We start from the raw sequence: 21,851 nt of genomic DNA on the forward strand, positions 1-21,851 counted from the left end.
AGTGCACGACTAGGATGCAACATACGTAAACAGAGAGACACAACTCTCAACCGTTTTCGAGAAAACTCAGTTTCAAAATTTTAAATTTGCTTATAAATTTCGTATGGTCGTCAGTATTCAAGGAGTGTGCAGCCTAGCGATTAAGCACTTAGTCTCCTGAACGAGAGGTGTTTGTGTCGAGTATGTCTTCCGGGGAATTTTTCCCCGTAGTTCTATCAACAGATACACGTGGTGCGCGACAAAATTTTGTGATGATCGAGAACCGTTTTTGAATGTAAACCGAATTTGCATTGCAATGTACACGCTGAAAAAACCATGCAGATGATAAAATTCGGCTACCATCACATGCACTGCACGTCACAAGTACTTATTGGTTCCATTGTTTCTATGATTAGTGCCGTCCTGATTCGTGCAGTGTTCCATAGGTTACACGTTGCACTTGCAACAAATGAAGATACAATAATATAAATAAAGCGTCTGAACTGAGTTGAATGAAAGTCCTTGTGTATTCTGTTTTTATATCGAATTTCCTTCGGAAAACAAAAATTTTTTATCCTTTTTTTCAGGGTAAAGATTATGGAAATAACAAACGAATAATGACATAGTGATAATTAGCACACTCATTATAAATCTGTAGTCAGTATTATGTGTGAGCCGGCCGGTGTGGCCGAGCGGTTGTAGGCGCTTCACTCCGGAACCGCGCTGCTGCTACGGTCGCAGGTTCGAATCCTGCCTTGGGCATGGATGTGTGTGAAGTTCTTAGTTAGGTTGAATTAATTCTAAGTTCTAGGGGACTGATGACCTCAGATGTTAAGTCCCATAGTGCTGAGAGCCATTTGAACCATTTTTATTACGCACTTACTCGCACGGCTGCAAACTCCTTGATGAATAGCGACCACATATACGCACGCGTAAATTATCAAATCCGATTTTCTCGGAAACTGTTGAAAGTTGCGTCTCCTTGTTTACATATGTTTAAGTCCTAGCCGTGCTTCGCACGCCCTGTCAATATGAATCAAGTCAGCGAGGGGACATTCTTACGGTCCCCTCGTAAACTATGTCTCCATGATAGCCTTTCTTAGGGGAGTGTTACGAGGGTTGCCCGGAAAATATTCTTCTTTATTGAACATAATGGGAATTACACACACGAAAGAATGGTGTTTTATGTACATAGTTTTTCCGCATAATCTCCATCCCGTTCTATAGTCTTCTTCCAGCTTGAAACAAGGGCGAGCATGCCCTGTCGGTACCAGTCCTGGCGGCGGAACCAGTGTTTCACTGTGTGAATCACCCCATCATTGTCCTCAAAATGTCTTCCACGAATGGCCTCCTCTAATTGCTCAAACAAGTGGAGGTCTGAGGGGGCTTGGTCAGGGCTGTAGAGTGGATGGGGTAACACTGACCAACCCTGTTTCGCCATGTGTTCGGTAGTCCTCAAACTTGCGTTAATGTGTTGCAGCGAAACGTCTCTTGGGTTGCTGTGGCGCCGAAACCGCCGGAAGCACGTCTCGAGTTTTGTTAAAATTAATGGTACCGCCTCTTGGCATCACATCAATGAGAATCACACCTTCACAGTCACAGAACACGGTGATCATGACCTTACCGGCGGAAGTGGTTGCTTAGAGTTTTTTCTTCTGTGGGGAGTGGGAATGGCGCCATTCCATCGACTGTCGTTTGGTTTCAGGACCAAAATGGTGAACCCAGGTTTTATCCGGGACAAGAAGGCCTCCCACTCGGGTTAAAAACGTTGCAACAAATCAAGACAAATGTTTTTTTCTGTGCGATTTATGATCCACCGTTAGAGTTGGCAACACTGCGCCGACGCGGACTCTTCGAGTATTTGCTGCACTAAATAATTATAAAAAGCGTTGTTATTAAGCTATTTTTAAACGTGTACAGGTGTTATAAATATAATGTAAGTGTTGCTGAATTAGTGGAAGTGTTAGTGAAGTATAAAATAAAATTAAACGGGGTAAGAAGCGTATTTTTCTTCTCGCGCCTGTAGCACGAATCCTAGGCCTAATTTCACGCGCGCGAATCGTAAGTAAGCAGTGCATTAAATTTATAGATAAACGTTTCCAGTTGATATAAATATAATATAAATGTTGTTACATTAGTGGAAGTGTTAGTGAAGTGTTAAAGAAGATTAAACGGGGTAAGAAGTTTATTTTCCTTCTCGCGCCTATAGCACGGATTTTAGGCTTAATTTCACGCGCGCGTATCGTAAGTAAACAGTGAGTTATATGTAATCACCAGTTTTTTTTTAATTCAGTACTCTTACAATTTATTTATATCTGCCTGAATAGTTTCTAGGGTCCTTTGTTTACGTTTTAGTCACTACTTCAATCAGCTTATACGATTTCTGTTTTTACCATGAGTGAGAAGTGTGTGACATGCCGTAGGATCGTTATTAGTTCCGGGGTATGGTGTGGTGGGTGCTGTAGTTTCTTTCATTGGGGGGGAATGTAGTGGCTTGGGAAATGGTAACATAAATGAGGGTCACCAGTGGTATTGTAGGATCTGCAGTAGAGATAGGAAAATCTGGAACGGGAAGGGAAAATTGCAGCTCTTCAAGCTGACCTAGACAAGGCAAGGGAGGATCTAGACAGGTTAAAGAGGGAGAAGGGTGAACAGAGGTGGGAAGTGGCAACAGGTAATAGGGGGAACAGGCAAATGAGAGCATCAGACAGCTTTCTCATAAATCTTGAAAATAGATTTGACCTGTTGCCTCAGTCAGAATCGGATGAGCCTCATGTAGCTGAAGCTGTAGAAAGGGCACAACAAGCTTTCAAGGACTTGAAAAAGGTAGGGAAATTTGAAAAAGAGAAAGAAAGTTCTGTTGTTAGGTAGTTCCCATGGTAGAGGTGTTGGCCAACTACTGCAGGAAAATCTAGGTCCAGAGTACCAGGTCACAAACTTTTTCAAGCCTAGTGCAGATCTGGGTCAGGTAACAGAGGATGTAGGTGCTTTATGCAAGGATTTCACAAAGGAGGATGCCGTGGTTATAGTGGGTGGTCCAGGAAATAGCATTGGCAGAGACTCTGAATATTCCATAGAGAGTGACCTGGTGAAGATAGCGTCAGGAATGAAGCATACGAGTGTGGGATTTGTGTCTCTGTTGAGACGCCATGATCGGCCTCATTTGAACTCTTCCGTAGGGAGGGTGAACTCGGAGTTGGAGTGGCTGCTTAGGACGGATATAGGGTCCCATATTCGTTTGATTCCTGTGGATGCTATTGATAGGTGGGACTACACTAGGCATGGCCTTCACCTCAATAGGAAAGGGAAGGGAAAACTGTCTGGGTTGATTGCAGAAAACTTAAGGGGGGACACTGGCACAAGTGATAAAATACCAGTGGTCACAGGTGTCAGAGGGATGCCTTTTTTAGGATAGGGAAGGGGGAAAGAAAACGAGTTTTAAGAGAGATTGGCAGACACACTCAGTTTGAGAAAACAGATGAACAGGAGTCAGATTTTATCATACAGCCTCCATTTAAACAGTGTTTAACAGAAAGTAATCAGAAACTGCCAGTTCAACTTCGCCAAAGCAGTTACAATCCCATTAGTATGCAGTATCAGTTATCTTTATTACACCAGAACATTCCGGGACTTAGAAATAAAGTTGATGAACTACTCATTTGTATCGATGAAATGAATTCATCTAACCAAATTGACATAATCTGCCTCTCTGAACATCAAGTGACCACTGATATAGATACGTTAGACCTTTCAGGATTTAAGCTAGCTTCCTACTTCTGCAGAGTAGATATGGATGGAGGAGGAGTTGCCACATTTATCAAAAACTGCCATAAATTCAAGAACATTGACATTAATAAATTCTGTTTAGAGCAGCATCTAGAAGCATGTGCGACAGAAGTAGAGTTCCATAACAGATACTATATAATAATAACTATTTACCGAGCACCTGCAGGAAATTATAATCTATTCTTAGATCATCTAGAAGCTCTTTTGGGTTATTTAACAGGAAGAAACAAAGATATTTTGATTGCTGGTGACTTTAATACAGATTTTCTAATGCAATCTTCCAGTAAACATTCACTGCAGTTAGTAATGTTGTCTTTCAATCTAACTCACACTGTAAACTTTCTAACTAGGATCACTAAATCCTCAAGGACAGCCATTGATAACATTTTTATAGACAAATCAAAGGAACAAAATTATATCATAAAACCTGTTATAAATGGACTATCAGATCATGACATGCAGCTCCTTGTTTTAGATGTAAATTCTAAGCAGATTATCAAGACTGCTAAATCTGAGTACAGGAGAGTAGTCAATCAACCAAAAATTGAGTGTTTTAGAAAACTGCTCAAAGATATGAACTGGAAAGATGTTTATAGTGCTCATGACATGAATGAAAAATATAACACATTCATGAACAATGTCAGTACCATGTTTGAAAACTGTTTCCCTCTAAAAGTTACTCAAATTAAACAGAAGTCTATAATAAAACCATGGATTACACAAGGAATAAAGATTTCCTGTAAGACAAAAAGGAAAATATATCTGTCGACCAAGAATAGCTCCAATGCTGATCATTTAGCTAAATACAAAGAATACTGTAAAACATTAACAAAAGTAATTCAGATGTCTAAACAAATGCACTACGAGAAGAAGTCAGGGAACAAAATAAAAACAATATGGGATATAGTGAAAGAGCAGACTGGTAGAACCAGAAAGGAACAGGAGCAAATAGCACTAAGGGTAGATGACACATTAGTAACTGATGGGCATAGTGTGGCAAATCTATTTAACAAGTACTTTATATCCGTTACTGATAGAATGGGACTTTCAGGATCAGTAAATAATGCCCTTGAATATCTGAAACTAGCCTTCAAAAATAGCTTCAAGTACATGAATATATCACTCACTTCACCAAAAGAAATAATGTCCATAATAAAATCTTTAAAAACAAAGCATTCTAGTGGGTACGATGAAATATCAACAAAGTTAATTAAGACATGTTCTTGTGAGTTTAGTACAATTCTAAGTTACTTGTGTAACCAGTCAATTATAACTGGGACATTTCCTGACTGGCTAAAATATGAAGATGTTAAGCCTCTATTCAAGAAAGGGGATAAAGAGATACCATCAAACTACAGAACGATTTCACTTTTGCCAGCATTCTCAAAAATTTTAGAAAAAGTCATGTACAGGCAGTTGCTCAACCATCTGACCACAAATAACATATTATCAAGAACACAGTTTGGATTTCTGAAGGGTTCTGATATCGAGAAGGCTATTTACACCTACAGTGAAAATGTACTTAATTCATTAAATAACAAATTACAAGCAGCAGGTATTTTCTGTGATTTGTCAAAGGCATTTGATTGTGTGAACCACAACATCCTTTTAAGTAAATTAGAATTCTATCGTGTCACGGGCAGTGCTGCAAAATGGTTCAAGTCATACCTCACTAACAGGAAACAAAGGGTGTCAGTGCAAGGGACTAGTGAATTAAGTCATCATCAGAATGGGAAGAAATTACATGTGGTGTCCCACAAGGATCCATCTTAGGGCCATTGCTTTTTCTTGTGTACATTAATGATCTCTCATCAGTTACACTGCCAGAAGCAGAGTTCGTTTTGTTTGCATATGACACAAGTATTGCAATAAATAGTATGTCAAGTGTAGTTCTAGAAAGATCTGCTAATGATATTTTCATGGATATTAATAAATGGTTTAAAGCCAACTCACTGACATTAAACTTCGAAAAGACTCACTATATGCAATTTAGAACCTGTAAGAGGTTTCCACCCAGCATATGCATAAAATACGAAGAAGAGCAGATAGAAGAGGTTGACAGTCTTAAATTCCTGGGATTACAACTTGATAATAAATTCAGTTGGGAAGAGCACACCACAGAACTGCAGAAACGCCTTAACAAATCTGTATTTGCAATTCGAGTGTTAGCAGACATAGGCGACATAAAAATGAAAAAGCTTGCATACTTTGCCTACTTTCATTCCATAATGTCATATGGTATAATATTTTGGGGTAACTCTTAAAAAGTTTTCAGAGTCAAAAGCGTGTAATACGTATTATTTGTGGAGTAAATTCACGGACGTCCTGTAGAAACCTCTTCAAAGAACTGGGTATACTAACTACTGCCTCTCAGTATATTTACTCATTAATGAAATTTGTCCTAAATAATATATCTCTTTTTCCAACAAACAGCTCAGTTCATAGATACAATACCAGGAACAAAAATGATCTGCACAAGGACTTAAAAGCACTTACTTTAGTTCAAAAAGGGGTCCACTACTCAGGAACACTCATCTTCAATAATTTGCCAGTAAACATAAAAAATTTTGTTACAAATAAAGATCAGTTTAAAAGGAGCCTGAAAGACTTACTAGTGGCCAACTCCTTCTACTCCATTGACGAATTTTTTAATAGAAACAAATGATGTATTGTATATATTCATACTATTAGTATTGTTATTTCAGCTTTAAAAAAAATGACATGTTCCACATCCACAAGGATCTCCTCAGCACGGATCTATGGAACGTAAACTAATCTAATCTAATCTAAATAACACCGCGGGACCATTCTTGCACACACTTTTGGATACCCACAAGTGCGGATAATAGCATCCACATTTTTCTTTGCTGATTGACTGATGCAGTGCCAACTGCCGAGTCGTAAAGCGTCTGTCCTCGCGAATGACATCAACTCGCTGTCAATGGTCTCCCCGACTGCTGCAAATCGTGAATGCCGAACCGCCCTCTGATGACCGCACACTCCGTGCCCTCAACCAACTCCACTTCTGACGATAGCAGATGCTCCATAGATTTTGCACAAGCGTTTGTGAATATTCCCCAAACTTTCTTTCTCTGCAGTGAGAAATACGAGAGCGTTTGAAAAGTCCGTGCAGAGTCGAGAGATGGCACCACCGGCGCGTATTGAGGTCATTTTTAGTTAGTAGCATCTTTGGAAAGAACGGACACCAAGTTTCAGACATATCGGTCTATTTCTTTGTGTTTGGCATTCGTGTGAATTACGGAAGTCGAGTTATTGTCAAAAAATGGACGAAAAAGAATTTCGTGTGGTGATTAAGCATTACTTTATGAAAGGCAAGACGTCTCAGGAGACTAAAGAGAAGCCTGATAAACATTACAGTGACTGTGCGCCTTTGATTAGAACAGTTTGTAAGTGGTTTCTAATTTTTGGAGTGGCCATATGGGCACAAGTGATACTGAACGTTTTGGACGCCCTGTGGAGGTTACAACTCCAGAAATCATTGATAAAATCCGTGATATGGTGATGGACGACGGAAGAGTTAAGGTGTGTGAGATTGCTAGCGCTATGGGCATCTCGAATGAACGGGTACATAATATTTTGCATAAACATTTGGACAAGAGAAAGCTATCCGCAAGATGAGTTCTGCGATTGCTCACGCTTGGCCAAAAATGGAATCATGTGAAGTGTTGGAAGGATGGGTTGCAGCTGTTCAGGAATAATCCACAGGACTTGAAGCATCGTTTCATCACTGTGGATGAAACATGGATACATTACTATACTCCTGAGACAATCTAAACAATGGGTTACCAAGGGAGAATATGCACCAAAAAGGCGGAGACCATCCCTTCGGTCTGAAAGGTTATGATGACTGTCTTTTGGGATTCGCAAGGGATAATCCTCATCGACTATCTGGAAAAGGGTAAAACTATTACAGCTGCATATTATACATCGTTACTGGACCGTTTGAAAACTGAGTTGCAAGAAAAACGCCGGCGATTGGACCACAAAAAAAGTTCTTTTCCATCAGGACAATGCACCCGCACCCACCTCAACAGTTGTGGTCGCAAAATTAATGGAAATAGGATTCCAACTCGTTTCACATCCCCCCCCCCATCCCCCCCTATTCTCTAGACTTGGCTCCCTCGGACTACTGTTTGTTCCCCAATTTGAAGAAATGGCTGGTGGGACAAAGATTTTATTCAAACGAGGAGGTGTTTGCAGCAACTAATAGCTATTTTGCAGACTTGGGCAATTCCTATTGTTGGGAAGGGATCAACAAATTAGAACAGCGTTGGACGAAGTGTGTAAGTCTGAAAGGAGACTGTCGAAAAATAAAAAAGGTTTATCCCAAGCACGCAAGTAGTTTTTATTTTTTCATGGACTTTTCAAACAAACATACATTACCTACAGACGCTATTTTGAAACTGTCCTGCAGCTACGCTATGTATCAGAAGTGATGGAGACTTGGTGCAATCACTCAAGAGACTTCAAATAACGAATACGTAACATTTCACATTCGCAGCATTGCTTTCTGGGCAACAATAGTAGTTTCGCAGGTTTCACGGGGGAACTTCCGTGAAGTTTGGAGGGTAGGAGATGAGGTGATGGCAGAAGAAAAGTTGTGAGGATGGGTAACTGAGTCGTGCTGGGGTAGCTCAGTTAATAGAGCTCTTGCATGCGGAAGGCAAAGGTTCGAGGCCCAGTGCAGTTCATAGTTTTAACCTCCCATGAAGTTTCATTATGACCACTGCCCACCGCGAAACTCAGTGCAGGCTGGTGAAGATGCGGACACGTGAGTAAGAGAAGTACATACGCGGAGCAGAAACGAATGGAAAATCGTTCTAGTGTCGGAGTGCTTGCGATCATTAACAGTAAACATCTAGGTCATCAGAGGACTTCCATCTCATGTATGATGAAATGTGACACATTCCTTTTAACGAAGATTTATGTGATGTATTCCATTCCCCAGTCTCATCTTGGGTGTAAAATCGATACTTCAGTTTCATAACTAAGATGATTCTAAGTTAGCAAGAGGTGTGAGACACTGCAATGCCTGTGTATACATCTGCTTGACAGATGTGCTGTTTACAGAGTTAGTAGTGGCATGACTTGTAATTTCACATGTCGGATGTTGCTGCTATGCATTTATCTCTTTCCTTGTAAGAGGTATTCTCTGTTACTAATGATCATTTTATATAGGACTGATGTGGGCATAGTATAATTTCTGAACCATGATTGGATGTGAACAGTAGACGCTATACATCTCTGGAAAGCTGTATTGTGCGTGTATCACACAGACCCACTGTTTTAAAGAAGCAGCTTTTTCATTTTACGGTTTGTTACCACAGTTTATTGTAGAGAAACCTGCAAGAAGGATGTATGTAATGCACTGGAAATATATTTCTCACACTGGAATATTAACAGCGCTGCATTCCACATGACTGATAGGTTGGAAACTCAAGTGATCTAACAATACAGCCTGTTTTAAGTGCAGAACCATGTAGCCTTAAGAGTGTGTGTGTTTATATTCTCTCTTACCTATACCCTCCTGGTACTGATCCCAGACACTAGAACAATACTTTAAAATTAGTAGCGTAGTTGATTTACGTAAAATGCTATGAACGCCATCCGTCCGGAGCTCCATCATGCATAAAAATCACCCATTGTCTTGTTCTTCTTAACCGCCTGCTATTACATCACAACACTTTACAATCTGTCAGTGTACATCAATAAGGAGTGCTAACCTCCTCGACATGGGTGCATCTGGGAAAATCTTGTGCAGTTGGATGGGAGAGTATTCGGCAAGGCCCATTCACACGTCACGGAATGTAGCAGTCTATTTCTGTTCAGCGGCAGATTAAATCAGTAATGGTGCTGCAGTGCGGGCTAGTCAAAGACAGTGTGAGGGGATCTATCAGTCTCTAATTTTATCTTAAGACTGTGAAAATGCTCTATGACTCCCATCCACACAGAGATAAATTGTAAATTATGCACTATGCTTGAGGTGCTAGAAATATGTACAGCACTGTCTGGTATACTTTGATGATGTGTATGTTCGAGAATTAACAATGAATGGAAGTACTGCACAGTTATCTATCTACATTCGCAATGATACCCACAATGTAGAGAAGGGGTGGTTGAGCTATGACACTGAAATTGGGAAACATGCTGTCACATCACTGATTGGTGTTGAAATTACTGTAATATTGCTAAAAATGTTTACACTATAAACTGTGATGCTTATTATTACAGTAAATCAATGGTGTCTTTTCCACTTCATCCGTCCACTGGTACACTGTTAGTTACCACATAATGATTGACTGGTATCACTTGTTTGAGATGGAGAAAGAGTTTGGTGGAGGAGCAACACCTTCTGGGGATAGCTAGCAACAAAACAGTGATTGCGTACATGATTGCAATATGAGGAATCAGTCGAAATGGAACACATGGCCATCAGCTATTCCATCATTGTGCCAGATGAGTTTAAATGTAGAGGTCATCAGTCACCTTCGCACAGCAGTTTGGAAACGCTCCGCAAAACCCCAAATCTTTCCAGTTCCCTTGTGTTGTAACGGTCTTTTATTTAAAATCACCCAGTGTGTGTGCTGTGTTGTGGTAGCAGCAGTAACGACACGCTTTACACTGTGCAATGTCTAGTTTTCTGCGAGAAGCAATGGATCTCGATGAGTTAATGTCAGTTTAAAACCTGACACAGACCTCGAGTTGTGGCAGAAAAGCAAAATGTATGGCAATGTACAAAGTGTGTTACAGTAGAAACAAAAAAGCAATATTTCAAACAATGACACAGGGTCACATGAAGTGTCTCTTGTGACTGACAGTATAGTCTGTGGGATACGGTCACCCTCCTACAGTACAGGTGATGAAGCTTCAGACAGGTGTGTGCAGTTGATCAATGCCTGTTATTTAATACGATCACCACATGTGCTCAGTGCCAGCATGCATAAGGTATTTGTTTTCGATATATGGGAGGAGACAGATGTGGTAAAAATCTTACCGAGTTCTCTATCGGATGAAGTCAGTTGAGCTTTCATAGTTCGTAATTTTATCTGTAGGATGCTACAGAATAGTGATTATAAAGTGTTGGGTTGATAGACATGAATGGGCCCTGAGGGATGCGGATCTGCTTCCGAGAGCAGTATCTGTACACAGTTTTGGGTCACACCACAATGCAGTAGCAAAATCCTTGTCCTTCTACCAGTTCCCGTACTGTCTTTTGTAATACCTTGTGTTGCAGGAGCACAACTGGCGGGGTTACGACAACACGTTCTCGTTTCTTTCGAATGGTCAAAACACAGTCCTGTTGCACTAATTCAGCTTAGCCTGTTTCTACATGGGCTACAGACTTAAACTGGAACTATCACATGCGCAAAGCGCCGGGATGGTAGCTCAGAGTTGAAGGGGCAGTTGCAAGATGCATAGGAACTATCTAAAATTTTACTGTAGCAGACAGGTACGAGAAAGGGGACTCATTTCAAGATATGAGAGAGCCAGAAATATGATTCACTAGTGGCTGTAATCATCAAAGGATTTCCTCTCGGATACAATGCAGGAATGTGGTTGAATGGAAAGATTTGATTCGAAATCATAGACATCATTTCTACTAAAAGCGTTGCACTAGAGATTTGAAACCTCAATCAGCACACCATCTACTACTGTTTGTGATCCTTCTCAATCAACTATTGCCTATAACCCAGTCAATACATCACCAAACCTGTGACGTGGCATTGAGACAGAATACATTACAAATACTGGAGAAATATCTAGCGGCGGAATGAGGAAGAGGTGGCAGTCGGATGACAGGTTCATGGAGGTAGCCCAAGTGGCCTATTTTCCCGCCATTTTCTTAGTTTAGTGGAGGTAGCTGTGGTGTGTTGCATTGTCCTGATGGTATTTGAACTTCCCAGCTGCATAGTAAGAAGCCAATCAAATTATTTTCCTAAATTTTGACTGTAGTAATCCTCAGACATAAAACATGTTCTCACTGTGCTCATGTGCAGCATTAACAAAATGTGTAAAACTTTTGTGTGTGTGTGGGGGGGGCTACAAGGGAACCCACTGATTTCCAAGAGTAATTAACAAAAACTATGACACACAGATACAGACAGTTTATGGCATCTTGTAAAGCAACTCAAAAGTTTTTTTATTGATTAATGATTACCAGAAATGGCTACACCTCAAGAGAGAGCCCAATGCATGGTGTGGCATCATCTATTCCTGTCCAAAGAAGTTTTTGATGTGAATTTTATAGGGAGCCACCAGAGGTTATTGTGCTAATACTGGAAGTGGCAAGTTCTTACCCACTGGGAGTGTCAACAGGCAGTCATTACATGGCTGAATAATAATAATAATAAATGGAGCTCAGAGAGGCTTAAAAAAAAAATTAAAAAAAAATAAAAAAAAAACTCTCCAAAGTCAGTTTGCCGAACATCATGAGAGCTAAACATCCCTCACTCAACAGTTCATAAAGTGCTGCATAAACAGCTTCACTTGCATGCTCATGAAGTTCAAACTGTGGAAGCACTTAAGTGTAATGACTTGCAGCCCTGCCTGTTGAGATATTGGCCTGGATCGGCCAGAGCTCCAGCTATCTAGGAACCATCATTTTCTCTGATGGGGGAGCCTTTCCTCAGATGTAGCACGGTTAATCAACACAACATATGCATCTGTGGTTTGCAAAATCCTCATAGTTTGAGAGAACATATCAGAGACAGCGAAAAGTTGAATATGTGGTGTACAACGATGCATAGTTGGACCACTTTTCTTCATCAAGCAAACACTAATAGGAACCATTTAACTTGACACTTTTGAGCCACTGATTGTCCCTCAGCTTCTTCCTCTTCATCCAGATGTGATCTTCTGGCAGGATGGCACAATATGACACTGTAGTTTAGATATTCGTGACTTCTTGGTCCAAAAATTTCCACCGCAACGAGTAAGACGTACGATGGGTCTATCATGAATTGAATATTATAATTGGTGTTAGTAGCCAGTTAACTTCCTACCTTCCCAAACATGGGCACACGAAGTTTCTACAAAGTGATCCAGGTGTGGCAACAACTAAAGAGGCCTCAGATCAATCCCGAGAGTGTGTAATGATTAATAATGGTTTGTAATGATCAATAATTAGTAGAACCCCGATATTCACCTAACTGCCTGGATTTCAAGTCAAAGTTTGTCATTCCTCATAATAGATAAAAGTCCTGGACATATGGAGATCCTAATAATTCCATGGAATAAATACTTTACCTTAAAATTGTGTAATTGATTTTGCTTCAAATTAAATAAACTGTTTAAACTCCAATAAACAATCATCACAAAATAATAACTCAACAAACACCAGTTTACAAATCAGAAAGTCACGAATGCTGTAAGTCAAGAGAGCATATTCTTCATAATTCAACACAATTACTGAGCATGATGAGTCCTTGGCGAACTTAATGTATTTTCAACTAACCCAAATTCAATTAAAATCTTGGCCTGATGCATAGATCTTCGGAGTACGCAATTTAACGAGAAACTGCTACTATACAATCACCAATTCAAAGGCTTCATATCACCATGTTGGCACTCAACACTCCACGAGTGCTTGTATTGTAGGTCAGCAGCTGCTGTTCGCACAACCTTGGCTGTACATTTTTATCTCCTCCAGCTCCTTAGGATACAGTGCATGGTACAAAAAAAGTCCTTCTCAACATTTTCCATAAACATTAAGATGAATACATTCCCTGTATTCATAGCAAGCTCACCCATTCAGCAGTGGTTATTGCCAAAAATTCCTATGCTTGCACTGCATTTGAGGACCTGTTGACTAATGCATTAGCTGGTCCATCAGACATGATGGATGAACCAACTGGCCACCACGTTATACAGGGTGTTACAAAAAGGTACGGCCAAACTTTCAGGAAACATTCCTCACACACAAATAAAGAAAAGATGTTATGTGGACATGTGTCGGGAAACGCTTAGTTTCCATGTTAGAGCTCATTTTAGTTTCGTCAGTATGTACTGTACTTCCTCGATTCACCGCCAAGATTTCATACGGGATACTCTACCTGTGCTGCTAGAACATGTGCCTTTACAAGTACGACACAACATGTGGTTCATGCACATTTCAGTCGAAGTGTTCGTACACTTCTCAACAACAGATTCGGTGACCGATGGATTGGTAGAGGCGGACCAATTCCATGGCCTCCATGCTCTCCTGACCTCAACCCTCTTGACTTTCATTTATGGGGGCATTTGGAAGCTCTTGTCTACGCAACCCCGGTACCAAATGTAGAGACTTTTCGTGCTCGTATTGTGGACGGCTGTGATACACCATTCTCCAGGGCTGCATCAGCGCATCAGGGATTCCATGCGACGGAGGTTAGATGCATGTATCCTCGCTAACGGAGGACATTTTGAACATTTCCTGTAGCAAAGTGTTTGAAGTCATGCTGGTACGTTCTGTTGCTGTGTGTTTCCATTCCATGATTAATGTGATTTGAAGAGAAGTAATAAAATGAGCTCTAACATGGAAAGTAAGCGTTTCTGGACACATGTCCACATAACATATTTCATTTCTTTGTGTGTGAGGAATGTTTCCTGAAAGTTTGGTTGTACCTTTTTGTAACACCCTGTATAAACATAACCTTGCTCGATTTCTTTCTGTGGATTTTGATGAAGGATGTTGTGTATACCTCACCTGTATGGGTGCTGGCAATCTCTCCAGAATAGTTGTGCATGCAATAGCCTCCAACACTCCAGACAGATTCATTCACATGTGGGTTGAGATACACATTTTGCAGGTTATGAAAGGAGTCCATGTAGAATTGCATTCATTTTTTGCTTTACCTGATGCCACAAACTGCAATCGTTTGTGTCTTATAGTTTTTGAATTTGCATTTGCAAATCAGGGAGTTTTCATGTAGAAATCCTCTGCAAGCTAGACAATCAAATCAATGAACATCCTCACAGTGCATGTTCGGTTGGACAGTAGCTGTTGCGAATCACCCTCATAGTGTGGAATATTTTGCTGTGAGGCTCAGATGTGGCAATTGGGAGTGGTTGCACCAGGTCTGCAGTCAGTTAGCCATTGCTATAGTTGTAATCATGAACAGCAGCAGTCAAACTTAGGCTTGTTCTGCACACTTGACGTCACACATTCTCCGACATCCAATGAGTGTTCGGTAGTGATGTGAGGTGCTCTGCTGTGAACTTTGCAGCCAGTGCAAGCTTTTAACTTGATTGTAGAGAGTTATTTGGTGAACTTCTATTGCGAGTTGCTATGGCTGATGGTGGTGCTAGGTGACAAATTCTGCATAAGCAAGCAAGAGACATAATTTGCAGGGTACACGCTTTCTTCAAGCTCAAAGTTTGAGATAAAATCTATATATAATGTCAGAATCATCTATTTCCAAAAAGGTTGATGTACATCTTAATTTTTTTTTTTTTCAATTCTTTGTCGTTTGATCCTTGATTGCTCTCTCAAAGGGACGTCCTGTATTTAATGTTTTGTAATATACTTAATAATTATAAATGAATTTGTTTCATTATTTTTCTGTCCTACTAATTGTGAACCATTTATACACTACTGGCCATTAAAATTGCTACACCACAAAGATGACATGCGACAAACGCGAAATTTAACCGACAGGAAGAAGATGCTGTGATATGCAAATGATTAGCTTTTCAGAGCATTCACACAAGGTTGGTGCCAGTGGCGACACCTACAACGTGCCGACATGAGGAAAGTTTCCAACCGATTTCTCATACACAAACAGCAGTTGACTGGCATTGCCTGGTGAATCGTTGTTGTGATGCCTCGTGTAAGGAGGAGAAATGCGTATCATCACATTTCCAACTTTGATAAAGGTCGGATTGAAGCCTATCGCAATTGCGGTTTATCATATCATGACATTGCTGCTCGTGTTGGTGGAGATCCAGTGACTGTTGGCAGAATATGGAATCAGTGGGTTCAGGAGGGTAATACGGAATGCCGTGCTGGATCCCAATGGCCTCGTATCACTAGCAGTCAAGATGACAGGCATCTTAGCCGCATGGCTGTAATGGATCATGCAGCCACGTCTCGATCCCCGAGTCAACAGATGGGGCCGTTTGCAAGACAACAACCATCTGCATGAACAGTTCGACGACATTTGCAGCAGCATGGACTATCAGCTCGGAGACCATGGCTGCAGTTACCCTTGATGCTGCATCACAGACAGGAGCGCCTGCGATGGTGTACTCAACGACGAACCTGGGTGCACGAATGGCAAAATGTCATTGTTTCGGATGAATCCAGGTTCTGTTTACAGCATCATAATGGTCGCATCCGTGTTTGGCGACACTGCGGTGAACGCACATTGGAAGTGTGTATTCGTCATTGCCATACTGGCGTATCATCCAGCGTGATGGTATGGGGTGCCGTTGGATACACGTCTCGGTCTCCTCTTGTTCGTATTGACGGCACTTTGAACAGTGGACGTTATATTTCAGATTTTTTACAACCCGTTATTCTACCCTTCATTCGATCCCTGTGAAACCCTACATTTCAGCAGGATAATGCACAACTGCATGTTGCAGGTCCTGTACGGGCCTTTCTGGATACAGAAAATGTTCGACTGCTGCCCTGGCCAGCACATTCTCCAGATCTCTCACCAATGGAAAACATCTGGTCAATGGTGGGCGAGCAACTGGCTCGTCACAATACGCCAGTCACTACTCTTGATGAACTGTGGTATTGTGTCGAAACTGCATGGGCAGCTGTACCTGTACACTCCATCTGAGCTCTGTTCGACTCAATGCCCAGGCGTATCAAGGCCGTTATTACGGCCAGAGGTGGTTGTTCTGGGTACTGATTTCTCAGGATCTATGCACCCAAATTGCATGAAAATGTAATCACATGTGAGTTCTAGTATAATATATTTGTCCAATGAAAACCCGTTTATCATCTGCATTTCTTCTTGGTGTAGCAATTTTAATGGTCAGTAGTGTATGTTTCCAGATAATTGAGATATTGGAAGTGGTCGGTTTGGTGACGTGACACTAGCATGCTATCCAATGTACATTTACATTTCCACAAGTTGAGCCTACATGCTAATTTACTTTTTCACTACATCTGAATAGTACTGCTATTGTCACGCAAATCATTTATTACTCTGTAGTTTAATATTTTCAGGATGCCACATCACCAAGGTTTTCTGCTCTCCAGCAAGGACTCCTGTGCCTGGCATTAACAAGAATTTGAAATCTCGGGCAACAGAATTTTATCTGACATGGTAGGAGTTGCAATTTCATCGTTAATACAAAGAATCTGTAAATCCACATTATTGTTGTAGTCTAGCTGTTATCAATGTGGTACACGTCCCACTTCCCAGATGATTAATCACATAATTTCACTCTTTAAATTTATTTCATATTTTTGTGGGATACATCATGGAAGTATATACACTCCTGGAAATGGAAAAAAGAACACATTGACACCGGTGTGTCAGACCCACCATACTTGCTCCGGACACTGCGAGAGGGCTGTACAAGCAATGATCACACGCACGGCACAGCGGACACACCAGGAACCGCGGTGTTGGCCGTCGAATGGCGCTAGCTGCGCAGCATTTGTGCACCGCCGCCGTCAGTGTCAGCCAGTTTGCCGTGGCATACGGAGCTCCATCGCAGTCTTCAACACTGGTAGCATGCCGCGACAGCGTGGACGTGAACCGTAGTTAGGCCGTCTTCCGCTCACGCCCCAACATCGTGCAGCCCGCCTCCAGTGGTGTCGCGACAGGCGTGAATGGAGGGACGAATGGAGACGTGTCGTCTTCAGCGATGAGAGTCGCTTCTGCCTTGGTGCCAATGATGGTCGTATGCGTGTTTGGCGCCGTGCAGGTGAGCGCCACAATCAGGACTGCATACGACCGAGGCACACAGGGCCAACACCCGGCATCATGGTGTGGGGAGCGATCTCCTACACTGGCCGTACACCACTGGTGATCGTCGAGGGGACACTGAATAGTGCACGGTACATCCAAACCGTCATCGAACCCACCGTTCTACCATTCCTAGACCGGCAAGGGAACTTGCTGTTCCAAAAGGACAATGCACGTCCGCATGTATCCCGTGCCACCCAACGTGCTCTAGAAGGTGTAAGCCAACTACCCTGGCCAGCAAGATCTCCGGATCTGTCCCCCATTGAGCATGTTTGGGACTGGATGAAGCGTCGTCTCACGCGGTCTGCACATCCAGCACGAACGCTGGTCCAACTGAGGCGCCAGGTGGAAATGGCATGGTAAGCCGTTCCACAGGACTACATCCAGCATCTCTACGATCGTCTCCATGGGAGAATAGCAGCCTGCATTGCTGCGAAATGTGGATATACACTGTACTAGTGCCGACATTGTGCATGCTCTGTTGCCTGTGTCTATGTGCCTGTGGTTCTGTCAGTGTGATCATGTGATGTATCTGACCCCAGGAATGTGTCAATAAAGTTTCCCCTTCCTGGGACAATGAATTCACGGTGTTCTTATTTCAATTTCCAGGAGTGTAAAATTTATAAATGGCCTTTTTAAGGGTGTCCTTGAATGTCACGTATAAGATGATAATCAGCCAAGAGTGTTATCATTAGATAATTTTGTTGATTAAATTTATGGCTGTAAAAGCATAACTATTGCCTCAACATATCATGAACATGGATATTAAAAAGTATCGGAGACGAACTGCATCTTTGCTGTAAGTCTAAATTTGTTGCTACCTCAATATTTTCTTTTCCAGGAAGTAGTGCGGTAGGCCTCCTCTGTCTGGTATTTCCCTCAGCATTCTCCCGTCTGCATTGTCAAAGGCTTTCACATAATCAGTAAATAGCAGATAAGTATCTCTGACACGTTCTACATGTTTTTCAATTATTTGTCTAAAAAGGACGGACTCTTTCTGGATCCAGTTTTCTCCTCTAACAACATATTTTCTAAAAGTAGTATGTCCCTGTAGTTCTGAAGTGTCTTCTATATCTTGTCTTAAATATAGGTTAGCAACATACAGGGAAACTTTTAAATGCAACTATCTATGCTAGACTGTTCTAAAGAAATCTCTTCACCTCTGCGTAACTTGAGGTCTCATTCTACAGTTCTGCCCCCCCCCCCCCTCCCACCAATTACCAAAATCCAAATTCCATTTTCCTTCATGCCATGGGATGTGTCCTATTAACTGATCTCATCTTTTAGTTAAGCTGTGCCATGAACTTATTTTCTCCTATCTCAGTGCATTATATTCACAACAGTTATTCGCTCTAGTCATCTTTTCTTGACATTTGTCGATAACACCACATTTTAAAAGTTTCCATTCTCTTGTTGTCAGAACTGTTTGTTGCCCACATTTCACTTCCATACAAGGCTACAGTCTAGATAAATGCCTTCAGGGAAGACCTCCTAACACTTAAATTTATATTAGATGTTAACAAATTCCTCTTCTTCAGAAACACTTTTCTTGCTACTACCATTAAGCATTTTAAGTTCTCTGTACTTCAGCCATTGTCAATTATTTAGCCAATACTAATGTGTAGTATGCTGCTGTAACAGCAGTGGGTTGGGTTGTTTGGGTAAAGAGACCAGGCAACGAGGTATTCGGATTAGGGAAAGGCGGGGAAGGAAGTCGGCCATGCCCTTTCAAAGGAACCATCCCAGCATTTACCTGGAACGATTTAGGGAAATCACGGAAAACCTACATCAGGATGGCCGGATGCATGATTGAACCATCATCCTCCCGAATGCGAGTCCAGTGAGCTAGCCACTGCGCCACCTCACTCGGTCAACAGCAGTGCGAGGGAGAACTGCAGGGTGATAAAATGTTCCATGACAGTAAAAAAATGTGATCACCATCACTTTCTCTACTGATGGAACAACTTCCTTTTTTTTGTGTGTGTGTTTTGCCGATTTCCATACTGTGCTGGCTTGTTTTCCTTCAGGATCCTAATGATGCAGCCACGACTCGTCATCGGTGTAATCAATTCCAGAAATGCATGCAATCCATCAGTAAAGACATAGCACTTCAAGGCTCGTTTCCATCATTCGCACAGCCTTTTGTTCGGGAGTCAACAGACGTGGCACCCAATCGGCACAAACATGGTTTCTAAGGATATGATTGTGCGTAATCGTATATTCACTGCCATATGAAATTCTCAGCACTTCACCTAGGATGCATGATTTTATCCACCAGTCCTCATCGACAAGTCACAACAACTGTGTTGATGCTCGCTTGTCACAGCAGAAGATAAAACACCAGCCCCCCCCCCCCCCTCCCCCTTGCCAAACGCAGACAAGCTGGCCTACTTTGAAGTGCTTGAACTACCTAACACTGCTGCATGAGAGAGCGCATATCCACTGTACACTTGCTGTTGCTTTTCATACATTGCAGTGGTTGTATAGTTTAAACATACACAGAATTTTATTGATCCTCTCACTCACCTCCATTGTTTGGTAGACGAAATGCAGAGTGTGTCTAAAAAATAGAACATTACTACCAGTATGAGAGTGCTACTGCCTATGGATATTATACATAAAAATCTGCTCTTTTCAAATATTCATGGTACAGATAGGAAACTATCACAGAAGCTAAATGAAAAAATCAGTCTCATCCTTTGCCGATCAGCCCTCGTACAAGAGAGAGTAATTCCAATGGAAAGTCAAGGTCGGAATATCAACAATTATGAAAAGGGTAGACCACTGCACACCGTAAAGATGACGTGTCGAGTTTCAGACAGGCACAACGAAAAGACTGTTACACACTAAGCTTTTGGCCAAAGCTTTCTTCAGAAAAGAAAGAACACACACACATTTACAAAAGCAGGCGCACTTCACACATACGTGACCGCTATCTCCAGCCAAACTGCCAGTCCGGCTTAAGCAGCCAAAGACAGCAGTCATGTGTGTATGAAGTGCACCTGCTTGTGTGTATTCTCCTTTCTTTTCTGAAGAAGCCTTTGGCCGAAAGCTTAGCAAGTAAGAGATTTTTTTTGTCACACCTGTCTGCAACTTGACCGGCCATCTTTACGGAGAGGGTAATTCAGAAGTGTTTCTGCACGCAGACACAGGAGGCAGTCATATGGCCTTTCTCCCATGTCTCCTGTGTGATTATTCAAAGGATGCTGCCTATATTGTGTCTTAGTATGCGCTCTATACTGTCCTCGGACTTTGTCCCATCTGTATCTGGCTAGCACTACTAGGTACTGACTATAAATTCTTTAAGGTGGAACGAAAGATAATAATATATATTAACTTGTGTGGGTCCATGTTATGAATGACTACTGTGATTATACAAACCATTGACCACTCACAGCAGAATACGTTTTCAGTAAATATAGTACACATAATAAGGGCATTTTTACAGAAAATTTCTTACACTGTGACTCCATTTCTTTATCAACTCACTTAAAAATCAATGGCAACAATGTTTATTTTAGACAATTCCCTTACATTGTAGAATGGGCGTTTAATAACAAGTCATAAATGTTAAGTTCAAAAATATTGTAGGGTAAGGCTGAGCAAATTATGGACATTTTTAAAACATGTTATTTTGTGTCAGCCTGTGGCTTGGTACATCGAAGTCCAATTTGCAGCCAGTATTGTGGTGGTGTACATTCTCCCTCTCTTACGTTGCTTTTGACATAAATTAATGTTGTACAAATTTACAAAAGCCAATATTTTCAACTTGACAAAGAACGCATGGCCATGTTTGTGAGGATTCACTTTGCTCATTATTCTGAGTACTTTAGTTTGGAGTTTTCAGGATTTCTCTGATATAACAAGAATGCCCCCATATCAGAATCCCATAAGACACGCATGGAAGAGGCCAAAGTATTCTATTCCATCTTCAGCTACTCGTTAGTGACTACATCTAGCTATTCTGTTGCAGACATGGCTAATAGGTTCTTCCCAGATTAATCTGGAATCATTGTGAAAACCTAACAGTTTTACTGAGGAGGAGGAGATCAGTGTTTGATGTCCCGTGAACAGTGAGGTCATTAGAGATGGAGCACATGCTCGGGTCAGGGAAGGAAACCTGCTGTGCCCTTTCAAAGGAGCTATCCTGGCATTTGT

General features: G+C 41.5%; 1 long non-coding RNA gene across 1 annotated transcript in view; it reads left to right on the top strand.

Annotated features, from left to right (window-relative positions):
• Nucleotides 1-1,823: 1,823 nt before the first annotated feature.
• Nucleotides 1,824-21,851, top strand: part of LOC126210214 (uncharacterized) — a 31,501-nt gene continuing 11,473 nt past the window's right edge. Inside the window, exons 1-2 of the long non-coding RNA XR_007540622.1 lie at nt 1,824-1,915; nt 16,946-17,045. This is a non-coding gene — a long non-coding RNA (uncharacterized LOC126210214). The remainder of the gene's footprint in view (nt 1,916-16,945; nt 17,046-21,851) is intronic.

The sequence above is a fragment of the Schistocerca nitens genome, chromosome 10, assembly GCF_023898315.1.
Source record: "Schistocerca nitens isolate TAMUIC-IGC-003100 chromosome 10, iqSchNite1.1, whole genome shotgun sequence".
Lineage (NCBI taxonomy): Eukaryota > Metazoa > Arthropoda > Insecta > Orthoptera > Acrididae > Schistocerca > Schistocerca nitens.